This window comes from Zingiber officinale, chromosome 2B, assembly GCF_018446385.1.
Source record: "Zingiber officinale cultivar Zhangliang chromosome 2B, Zo_v1.1, whole genome shotgun sequence".
Lineage (NCBI taxonomy): Eukaryota > Viridiplantae > Streptophyta > Magnoliopsida > Zingiberales > Zingiberaceae > Zingiber > Zingiber officinale.
Genome location: NC_055989.1, coordinates 151,676,886 through 151,689,861, shown reverse-complemented (window position 1 = coordinate 151,689,861; position 12,976 = coordinate 151,676,886). Strand labels below are relative to the sequence as shown.

The window sequence follows — 12,976 nt, the reverse complement described above, 5'->3', positions numbered from 1 at the left end:
TTCCTACAAACACATTAACCAATGATCTAAGTTCAAGATTTAGCTACGATATATTATTAGATTTTTTTTTCATTACTTAATTAGTGATCTAGAGTTCGAAATTCAACTATAGTGTATTATTAGAAATTTTTCTCATAAATCAATTAAAGGACTAGAGTTCGGGACTTAGCTGCAGCATATTATTGTAAATTTTTTCATTAATCAATTAGAAATCTAGAGTTATCTTTAGTTCCACATCTTAGAATTAGTAACACTGTGAGCAGAGAATCTTCTATAAATATTTTGGGCCGACAATGTTAGAAAACATACTTTTCTCAGTTTTTTAGCTGATATCAAGTATAATATTAAATTAATTTTTATAAGGGGAGTCCATTACAATAGCTTGCTACTAGGATTCTTGAACATCATCCTAGCATTGCATTATTGCATGGGTATGGTGCACCCTTGCCTAATTTATGGGCGGTCTTTCAGCTAAGATTAAGTGTAGTATTTTTTTTATCAATTTAATATCTAATATAGATAATTAAATTAATTATTTATGGAGGAGAGTTCATTACTTGTCATGTATTATATTACATGTGTGCTGTAGGAGAGAATCCAAAATTGGGGTTTCTTTAAGTAGTTATCCGTTAATTAAGTTTAGTTTATTTTTTATATTTAATTTTGTCCTAAATCTTAGGAACCGAGTTTTGATAATTAATTTATCCTAAATCTTAGGGAATAAGTTTAGTTGATTATTTTTATGTTTAGATTTTTTTTTAGGGTTTTAAGAGCTATATAAACCTATGCTTAGATGATGTTTGGGGACAAGCTATTTTGATATTGAATCAATTGATTTCGCTTAAGCCACGTTACAGCTACATCTCTTTTGTTCTTTATTTTCCGCTCTTATTTTCTCAAGAAGATTTTTTTAAAACTTATCTTGAGCTACTTCTTATTTCGTTATTTCTCTCTTATTTCTGTTGGATCGTGAAAGTCGATAGGGGGGAGGGGAGGTGAATATCGATTGAAAGATAAGTACGCAGCGGAAAAACGAAATCACAACGCTAACAAGAACCGTTTTACTTGGTTCGGAGCTTTCGTCAACTCCTACTCCAAGGCTCGCACTCGTCGAGTGCTTTCGTTGGGCAATCCACTAGCAATTTGAAAAAGTTATTACAAAATGACAGTACAGGAATGCTAAAAAATGAAGTACCGACAACAATTAAGGAAAAGAAGAAACAACTCGTTGTCGGAGAAGCTTCGCAGCGTCGTAGGAGCACAGCACGACAGAGCAAGTGTTGGATGATGTTGTAGTAGTTGTTCTTTGCTCCAGCGCTCACCCTCCTTATATAGGAGGCTCCGGATGCCTGGAGTGTGACGTAGCCCAACCAACCATAAAGCTCCACGTGGCGACGCAGTGAGGAGATAAAATTTGCACTCCGGACGCCCGAACCCCATTTTCCAACAGCTTCAACTCCCTGCAAGAAAACGTTAGTCCGAAGCATAATACAAATTATATTATCCTGCAAATCAAAGTGTTAGCACAATTATAATAATCAAACAGAGTATTAATTAGATTCCATCCCATCGAGACCGGAATCTAGTAAAGATCTCAACTTAGAGTTCCGAAATGATTATAAGTTGAATCGGCGCCTAAGTTCCCTTTCCGGGAACGCGTCCTCACAATCACTCCTCTCCAGTGATTTACCTTAACTTACCTGCCAGACGTCCGGTCATCCCTTCGACCAGTTTAGACTTCTTGCCAGTTATCAAGTCAGCACGTCGACCTAGCTGGACTTCGTGCCAGACATCCGGTCAACTCGTCAACCTGTCTGGACTTCGTGCCAGCTATCTGGTCGGCCCGTCGACCTAGCTGGGCTTCATGTCAGACATCCGATCAGCCCGTTGACCTATCTCGGCTTCTCCTGCACACTTGGTCAAAGCGTTAGATTACAATGAAACTAACTTAATCTACTTTGTTATTCATCAAAACCTGAGTTAGATCGTTAGTGCTAACCACACCAACAGTTTCTTCTTAATCCCTCTGTAATTTCACGCCCCAAAATAATCTATATTCTACTCGGTGTCAGATGGTATCAAAGCTCATTAAGATCCAATGGAGGGTCGTCATGGACGTGGTCATGATCATGAAAGGCAGGTTCTGGCTGAGGAAGCCTCACATTGTGGTCATAGCACCCAAGACGAGATTCAGTATCTACAGAGACAAGTCACAAAGTTATCTCAACATCTAGCGACATGAGAACGTAAATATCGTAAGTTTCTTTATTCCCCTTTTGAAACATCTCTAATTTCCAATCGAGAAGAGTTGTCCAAGTATAAGTTTAGTTTCGAGAAATATGGGTTTAACCACCCCACCATTTACAACTTTGAGAGAACACTAACTCCCTAGTACCTCTACATCCCCCTTCCTCTCACGGCGATGGAGACAACCATGAGGATGGGGACCTCGATAATATCGAGTACGACCAATCCTACTCTCTCGATAATCCAATTGTAGGAGGCAGCAAAGACGACGACAAGATCGAATTATTTAGTTATCCAATTTACGACGAAGATGAGATCGAAGCACTAGGCGAACCGATATTTGATGATGAAGTTGAAGAGGTACTCTATGGTGATGATCATGAGATTTTGGTCTTATTTGAGGTTGCAGTTTGTACTGTATCGGAAGACAATGCGAAGAAAAGGGAGGCTATGGATGTTGAAGATATTATTTTGAACTCGAGGACGAGTTCTTTTCAACTTGGGGCGTCTGATGCAAAGCATCCAGTGACACAATCATCTCGTACCATCCAACATGGCTATGTTCCCCTTGGAGTTGTTACGAGAAGAAAATAAAGCTACCAACTTTCCTTTGGAATCTAGAAGAAGAACGATCGAGGCTACTTACAAGGAAGATGATGAATTCGTGGTCTTCTGACGTGATTACACTCTATTCAGAGTCTGGACAAGATGGAATCCCTTCAGATTTGGTAACTAATAACTCTACACTACTTCCTATGTCCAAATTTTTGAACAAGATGAAGCACGAAGACATGGTGTATACTTTGCTTCCTTACAAAAGCGATAAAATAGACCTAGACTTGGATCTACCAGCTGAGGTGCAACAACTCCTATTCAACTTTGTTAATTTGATTGTTGAAGACCTTCCTCCGGGACTTTCGTCTAGGAGAGACATTCAACACCAGATCGACCTCGTTCCGGGGTCAATCTTACCTAATTGGCTGGCATACCGTGTTAGCCCTAAGGATGCTAAAAAACTACAACGACAAGTCATTGTGGAGCTATTGAGACAAGGTTATACTCGTGAGAGTATGAGCCTTTGTGCAGTCTTTTCCCTACTTACTACCATGAGTATTAAGGTTACCGACTTTGGATCTTTCTCAGATATGTATGTTGATGATCCCTCCTTTGGCCGAGACAAGACATTAGCCCTCATCTCTTCCAACTTCTATTGGCCCAAGCTAACTAGTGGCATAGCTCATTTCGTGGATCGTTGCTTTATTTGTCACAATCTAAGGGAACCCTCACCAATGCTGGTTTGTATACTCCCTTACCAATTCCCGAAACCCTTTCGTATGAGGTTAGCATGGATTTCGTATTGGGTTTACCATGCACCCAACGGACCGCAGACTATATTCTAGTTGTGGTGGACCGATTCTCCAAGATAGCTCACTTTATGACATGCAAAAAAACCATGGATGTTGTTCAGATTGTCACCCTCTTCTTCAAAGAGATTGTGCGTTTACACGGGATTCCTCAAACTATTACTTCGGATCGTGATACTAAATTTGTCAGTTAATTTTAGAAGACTTTATAGGAAAAGCTAGGGATAAAGCTAAACTTCAGCAACGCCTATCACCTTTAGACAGATGGTCAGACCAAGGTAGTGAATCGGAGCTTAGGAAATCTTCTAAGATATCTCACAGAAACTAAACCGAAGTAATGGGATCTAGTTTTACCTCAAGCAGAATTCACATATAATAGATCAAAGAACAAGACCATTGGTTTGAGTCCTTTCGAAGTTATTTATGGACGAAGCCCTTCTTGAACCATTTCTTTTTTCTTGGATCTAGATGATCCAACAGAACCAATAGCCACATAGGCTAGTCCAATTCTTGCGGATTTAACTCTCTCCGCCTCTAATTCTAAATGGTGTGAGATGTCAATGAAAATCTTAATACTCTCACTGTGAGTTGGAGTCTGCTTTATGGTCTTCCAAGAATCTAGAAGGGAATGAATAATTGCTTGAACCTATTGTTCATCGGTCAACTCATGACCAACAGTTTTAAGCTCCTGAATCATGTTCGACATCTCCCTGAGGTGTTGAACCATTGAAAGATTTGGACGTTTAATGTAGCTGTCAAACTTAATCGTTAACTGTCAAAGTTTGCTCAGACTTCCTCCACTGTATTTCTCCTTAAGGGCTACCAAGACTGTATGAGCCATAAGATACGACTCATATTCAAAAACTAGGCCATCATTTATTGAACTAATCAATATTCCCTTAGCAGTGGAGTCCTTCTTCTTCCATGCCTTATAGGCATTAAGATCTCATCTGTTCTGTGTAGGGGGATCTATAGGTTCTTCCATAACATGTTTTATAGCCTTAAGAACATATTGTATCTTGAGTTGCTAGATTTTGTAGTTATCCTCATATAATTTCTCTCTATTATTGAGTTTAGCTATAATATTCTTATTTGTCATGATCTAATATAAATAAATATATTATTTAGTATTCAGTGTAATTCATATGCATGCAATTTATGATTGTCTCAATATTAATTTGAGTTGGTTTACAAAAGCAAGTGATAACTACGTTTCCATTCATCATTTGTATGGTCCAATCAAAATAATATTGATCAATACTATTACATACATCCCAATAAATGAACTAATCATTGTTCTATCATGATTTATTTAATTAAATGAATTAATCATTTAATAAAATGAACTAATCATTTTTCATGTATCATGTAGAGTAATCAGCATATGAATAAACATATCATTCATATAAACATGCCGCATATTGTTAAACTATAACAAATGGACATGAACTAAATAGACTAATACTGTCATACATAATGACAGTAACAATAACAGAACTCTTACAAACTAGATAGGCTGACACCACTCACACTAAAACAGACACTAGTGTAGTGGCCAACATAATCCCCTTCAACCTAGACTCATTTGAGACAATCTCAGATAGACCAACTTCAAGATTTTCAATTTGATCTATCATCGAAATTTCTTCACTCTTTAGATTCTTCAGGATCCTCCTTTGGATCCTTCTCAAATTCTTCAGGATCTTCGTCTAGGAACTCATGGTGAAGTAACTCCACACACAACTATGCATATAAGGTTCTCCCTTCGGAGAGCCTCCATATCTAGTGTGATACCACCTTAGGATTCTCCGACAGTGAACGAATCAACGCTCAGATCCTGTAATTATCCAAGATTGAAAAATTTTCTTATTCGAGTTTCCAGGACTGGTAATCATCTATGTCATCTTTAAATTAAAATTAAATAAGTTAGTACAAAATCAACTAACCAGTATAAAATTGGCTTAATTTAATTTATATAGGCATAGAACCAACATTATTAATCAAGAAAAATAAATCTTCTTGATTTTTTAGGAGTCTAAATCGACTGATCCATTTGATCGGTTGATTGGGAATCCAGATCCTGAGCTCTGTCCAATGTCCTTGTTAGAACTAATCTAACTGGACTGAGATTTCTTACCTATGTTCTGTTAATCTAAGTTCATTTAAGTCAATCTCAGACTTATTGATCAAACTCAGGTCCATTTGTTCAAATCAATGTCTATTTGATTAAGTCTGATCCATTATAACAAATCTAATTAGTTTAGTTAAACCAACTAATGGTTTAAACTAGATCGGGGTCTAATTAGACCAAAAAATTAGTCTAGTTAAACTAGCTGGTTGTTGGTCAGTCTAGTTCAGTAAACCAGATCCAATTTAAGTCCGACCAAAAAGTTTAAACTTGTCCCAATTAAATTAATAATAAACTGATCTGGCTAAATCAACCAATGATTTGAACTAGATCCCGGTATTATTGAATCAAACTGGTCTGGTTAAACCAACCAATGGTTTGAACCAGATTAGGATTCTCATGGACCAATCCAATCTGATATGATATATTTATAATAAACTAGATCGATTTGGATTGGACCATTAAATAGTCATACAAATTCAAATACAAGAATTATTAATTGAAAAATTAAAAACACAAAGTTTTAATTTTCAATCAATTTTTGTTAAAAAAAATAACTTTATTTATCGTATCTTTTTCTTGCATGACATAGATTTCATGTTTTTTTTTTTTAAAAAAAAAATTCTTTTGATGGATGAACACTAATCACTAATTAATACTGTTCATCTTAGTCAGTTTAATCGATTCCTGATATTTGAATCAATTAAAATTTTAAAATGACTAACTTTAATCGATTACAAATATGTTTTATTCGATTACTCAGATCGATTAAATATTTGCTTGAATCGATTATACAGATTTATTGTGTTTCGTCAGTTTAATCGATTACATAGATTTTAAATCGATTCAGATATGTTTAAATCGATTAAACTTCTTCTTCTCTTCTCTGTCGTGACTGCGACACTCTCTTCTTCTACCGCGACGAACGCGGTTGCCACGACTGTCGATCATCGGCCTCCCAACGTGGTCACCAGCACTCTCCGGCCATGGAAGCCGATAGCTAGCCAACAACCTCTTGAGGCTCAACAATTGCGGCAAATCTTATAGAGGACGAATTCGATGGCTATCGACTTGAGATAGCGGAGGAATACTTCAATGTGAAGCATTCCAAAGAAAGAAATGTAATTAAAAGATGTTTTGAACTTCTGAAAGGAAGATGGAAGATCCTTGCATCGCTTCCTTTTTCTCAATTCAAACCCAAGTTCGCATTACGTGTTGCCTTCTACACAACTTAATCCACAAGTTTATGAGTTTTGACCCTCAAGAATTAATCATGGAAGAAGAAGAGGAGAGTGAGGATGAGGAAAGTGATGAAGATGATGAAGTAGAATATGTTATAAATATTACTCCAATGAGTGGTCACAATTCAGAAATAATATAGCAACCAACGTAACATGTTTAACATGTGGACTACGGGACTGAATTGCAATGATGTGAATTAGTAATTTATCGTATTTCTTGTTTATATGTCAATTAGAACATGGGGGTGTTTTGGTATTATGACTGTACTAAATTTGTTAACATCTTCTAATGTATAACTCTCACAGTTTGTTACATTACTTTGAATGCACTCTCTCTCTATGTTCATCTTGTGATTGTTTTTCAAGATTGTTTTTATTTTGTGACGATAGTAACATTGTTAACATCTTTTTATATGTAATATTGTCAATGTATAACTCTCAGTTTACTTTATTATTTTTAATGTACCCTTCATGTTCATTTTCTGGAAACTGTCTTTTGTAAAAAGCAGGGTAAGACTATGTATAATGGATCTTTCTCCGGGACCCCGCATGATGGGAGCTTTGTGCAATGGACTGTCTTTCTTTTCCGCTATGTTCATCTTGTGATTGTTTTCATTATGTGACTGTATTGGAATTTTTAACATTTTTTAATACATAAAATTCTGAATGTATAACTCTCAGTTTGTTATATTACTTTATATTTTTCAGGAAGTGAGCTTTATTATATACTATTTGCTTGGTGGCACTTACAATTTTTTTTAGGAAGGTCTACACCTATGGCCGCTCATAGGAGGGGAAGGAACAAGCAATATTGGAAGGATGAGAAAATTGATGCTTGGTTGATGTTCTACAAGAAATAGCTTCTGATCCTTTGTGGAAAGTTGACGGGGGCTTTAAAAATAATTACATGTTTCAAGTGCACAAAATGTTGGTGAGCCGGATTCCCAATTTTGATGAGGAAACTAATCTCCACATTGACTCTAAGATTAAATGACTAAGGAAAAAGTACATTCTAATTTCAAAAATATGTATGCAAAGTGGTTGTCAATGGGATGATGTTGAGCATGAGATCAACTGTGAGAAACAATGGTTTAATGAATGGTTCTTGATAAGTTAAATAATTATCCACTATTGTACTTTTAATTAAATAGTTATTTCTTGCTAAGTTCTAACACACTTTTGTTTTCAATTATTTTTTTCCTTTCTGGTACATCTTTTGTATAGAATCATAAGAATGCAGTTGGGTTGTTGAATTTAGATTTTCTTATTTGCTCAAGTTAGACATGGTTTGGGGTAGGGATAGAGCAACAAGGGTCCACGCTGAGGATTTTGTTGAAGCCAGTGTTGATGTCAATTATCCAACAAATACGACCATGTGTTATTCCTCAGATAGTAAAGATGAACCTGTCATAGTCTTTGATGCACAAGAATCCCCAAGTAGTTCATCAACCACTCGGGCAATAAAAAAGCGCAAAAAGCTATCACCAAGGAGAAAAACTTTTTGCAAAAGCAAGAAGCCCAGAACACTTCAGCAAACTATTGATGCAAGGTTAGATAGCTTTACTACTAAGTTTGAGTTTGTATGCCGTATGCGATCGCATGGCATCACAATATGCTATTGTTACAAATGCTTTGGTTGCGGAGTCTAAATGATGAATCCCTCTCTAATGAGAAGATGCAAGAAGTAATTAATGAACTTCTGAATTTTTGGCATATTTCTGATGGATGTTGACAGAGCTGCTAAAATATGCTATAATGATCCTACCAAAGTTCAAATTATATCTTCTTTGCCAAGTCATTTGAGAAGGTCCTTTATACTTGGTTATCTTTATCCATCATCTACTTCCTAAATCTTGTCAGCGCATATCATTTTGGTTTATAAAGCTTTTGTAAAATGAACTGAGGAATTGATATTGCACAACTAGGTTATTTTGTAATGTTGGGATATTTTGAGGTTGTTATTTGTATTTATATGGTATAAACAAAGCATGTGATATTAACCTAGTTACTATACATCAGTTCAAAATATTGTGTAATAGTTTGACCCCGGGGTTATGGTGTCGCGGTAGGATATCTAAATTGTTACTTAGATATCCGCGGTTCGATCCCAACTATGGTATATTAGTAGGAATTTTTTCTTCAAATAGGGGGTGTAATTAAAAAATACTGTGCTTCTGGGCTGACCACCGCGTGCATTTTTCGATTTATCGTGATGGTCGGTAGAAAACTTTTATGAGACCATGTCGATCACCCGAGATAGTCAATAAGATTAATTAAGATTATTATAATATTTTGTAATAGTTTATTTAGTTGGCATATTCTCTAATCATCATCAATCACTCGGGAAGAACTAAAAATTATATTTTGGAGCATTTCTCATGTAGACATTATTTGTTGTAACGAAGGCAATACTCTTATTGTGAATTACTTTACTTCAGGTGCATTTAGGCTTGGGTATTTACACTTGATGAGTTGTCACCTTTTATCTATTTTTTCCCCTTGTGTATCTAAGTGGAAATGATCTCTCCAATTTCAACAGTCCATACCCTCTCAAATGAAGTCAAGATTGATAATCTCTTAGCCCCCACGGGCTGATTAGTTGGAAGGGTACCTGACGTTTATAATAGAGGTTTAGGGGTTGAGGGTCGTCAGTTGCATACGGATATAAAATTTCGGTCTGCTATACTTTAAATTCCACTCGACCCCCAGTCATCCCTCCTGCTCAGCTTAACCATGATTTATCTCCTCTGAATATCTGTAGGACCGGACCCAGGGGGTCGCTAAGGTGACGATTTCACCTTTTTGCAAAGATCGATAATCTCTTATGTCAGGATTGTTTAAATATTTAAGTTTTAATGGCAAGATTCAAATCCTGACCTTTAAAATGACAAATATATATATTATAGAGATTTAAAAAAAAATACTTTATTAACTCAGTCTTATTCCCAGGTAGGATATAATCAAACAACATCTTTTATAATAATACTCATTTATTTTACTAAACCAAATAGTCCCATTAAATTAATGATATTCATTATCATTCCCCATTAACATCATTCTTATTCTCATTCATATTCCTATTCTATTTACTGAACCAATCAGTCCATCAATTTCAATTATAAAGTCTAATTTCCTTGCGTAATTACATATAGTGGCTCTGAGTGATGGACAACCGCAAGCAATTGATGTCCTAAGTAACCACGGAAGATGACCCTAAGCGATCGATGACCATAAGCAATCAATGACTTGAGCAAACGCGGATGATGGCCCCGAGCGACCTGATCTCAAAGTTTATAATGAATTAAGTTCACTAAAACTCTTTTTATGAGAAAAGTTTGAATTATCATTTTTATAATTTATAATAATTATTATTTTGGTTGATGTTTATATGCTAATTTGATTTTATTTTTTAAAACAAATTATAGAAGCTTTGGACATCCAAATGCTTTATATTTATTTATATATATATATTTGAAAGTTTAGTCGATAAACTTGATCCAAAATATCATTATTTTCTATAACAAAATCTCGCAGAAGTATATTGCATACTACTTTGACATTTGAATTACAATAAAATTTATCAGAAAAAAATTATTAAATTTAAAGTCACACATGAATTTTCTATGAAATTTTATATCTACAGAGAGTCACAATAAATAGATTGGGCCGAGAAAGCCCAATAAGAACATTTCGGGCCTTAAGAATATATACTTTTATTTTGTTATTATTATTTTTTTATAATCCATATGTCCAGACTCGCGTGATTAATTCTAAAGGTGATTTGGCTAGCATCAGGCGATGGGCTAACTCCTCGATAACCCATAATCAAGTTCTTAGTAGGTCAGGTGTGCATCAGGTCCATTCCTCTCGGATCGACTTTTGTTGGGTCAACTTCTGTCGGGTTGGCAATTATCAAGTTAGTTTGAGGTCGATCCTGAGTCTGGTTGGTTGGACTTGACTTAGACATGACTCGGGCAGACTAACTTGAGTCTGGTTGATTCAACCATGAGTCAACTAACTTGACCCAAGTTCATTCATGAGTTTATTGACTTGACCTGAGTACATTGACAAAGTCCTCGGCCTATTGGGTGGTCCTTGTTGTTCCCATCACATTAGAAGATATACAATCTTCTTGCTTTGTTTGTCTAATGAGAAAATATAGAGTACAACTTATTTACATTTAGAAGTCTAGCAGCAAAATATTCGTTTCATTTGAAATTTAAACTTTAATTCTCTTATTGATCCTTTTAGCATTTTACCGTTATATCCAAAGGCAGATTCAGAATTTTAAATTTAATGGATCGCATACTAAGCGATGAAAATAATTATCATATATTATATTTGAAGATAATATGTGAAGGAGGAGAAGCTATGATATTTGAGGATGGAAGAAGAGTATAACAATTTAGAAGAGGGGAAGTAATTTAAACACATTATTATATTTTTCTAATCAAATATATGCACTTGATAATTTAATTAATCATGATAACTTAATTAACCATAACATAATTCAATTAAATTTGATCTGCTGAAGACCAAAGCAATTTGATTTTGAATTCTAACAATTCAATTTGATTTAGTCTTCCAATCATGTAATTTGGTTTAGACATCTAACAACATGGTCAAGGTGACGAGAGATGAGGCAGAAAGTACCAACAAGTAGGCAGACGGAGCCAGGGAGCTACTGATATGTGCATTTCATATAAGTTTTTTATCACAGTTTGATGCACATCTTGTCTCATTTTATATGTGTATATTTTATGTTTTAATCTCTTTATGCTTCATTTAGTTAATTTTACTTTTTTAGTTCAGAGAACTTTTCTTTACTTGTTTTTATTGATAAGATATGATTTCTGGAGCATAAATCTCTTGGAACGTGAAGTTGTAGCAAGGAGCAAGCTCTAGTCGTGTCCCATGACACGGGCATGCTCCTACGACCAAGAAAGATGAAGAATGGAGTGGAAAAAAAAATTCAAAACGGGTTAGACATGTCTCATCATCTAGCCGAACACACGAAGAATACATGAATAAAAAGGCTTTCAAAATGAAGTTTTAATTAAGGAACACACTTAGTCGTGTCTTATGACATGAGCGTGCTTGGCATGGGCCGTGTCAAAAATGATGATTTTCTAAAGATGAACATGAGCGCTCATGATAGCTAGCATAGGGTCGTGTCAACCTTGGACTACACTGCAGATCAAACTTTGAACGACTATAACTTTCAATTGGTTTAAGTTATGGGTCATACCATCTATGGAAATATGGATAATTTCAATATTTACAACTTTGATTCAGAATCCAACCCAAGAAAATCAGGTTTAAGGGTTGAAAAATATATTTTGGTGGAACTATGTAAATCTGCAGATCTGGACAGTTTGGGGAAGTATAAATTGGTCAAGTAAACCCTTGCTTGTATCATCTTGGACCGGGGGCCCGTCACCTTCCTTGGGAGAGGGTTTTCCCCTCTAGGGGAAACCCTAAAGCTACCATCATCACAACGATCCACCCACCTCCGGAGAAAGGAACTATTCTGAAGATACCGAGAATCTTCTCCCTAAGCATTTCTTTATCTCTATTCTCTATTTTGGATTGTATGAATACTTCTCTTAATGTCTTTGTTTTATAATTCTCTTGTTATGGAGTAGTTCTCTTGATTTTAGGATGTAGAGAGTGTAACTGTGTAGGATTGATGAGCACATGAGAGGGGTGGGGCGGGGAGGGGAGGGGGGGGGGGGGGGGGGGGAATCATGTGTATTATAAAAAGAAAATGTATCTTTTTCGAACTTAAAGAAAAACAAAGTGCACAGCGAAAAATGATAAAACAAGATGTGATCAATTTACTTGGTTCAAAGTGTTCGATGATCCCTTGAACCTATCGATGGAAAATCTACTAAATTCCTCTACCGATAAACTCCTAGTAGAGTAATCAAAGAATAATAATTGGACAGTGTAACACCCTACATTTCCTTAAAAACAGTAAAGTAAATGACTTAAAA

At 35.6% G+C, this 12,976-nt stretch overlaps 1 pseudogene; it reads left to right on the top strand.

Annotated features, from left to right (window-relative positions):
* Positions 1–305: 305 nt before the first annotated feature.
* Positions 306–447, top strand: LOC122049745 (annotated as a pseudogene).
* Positions 448–12,976: the final 12,529 nt, after the last annotated feature.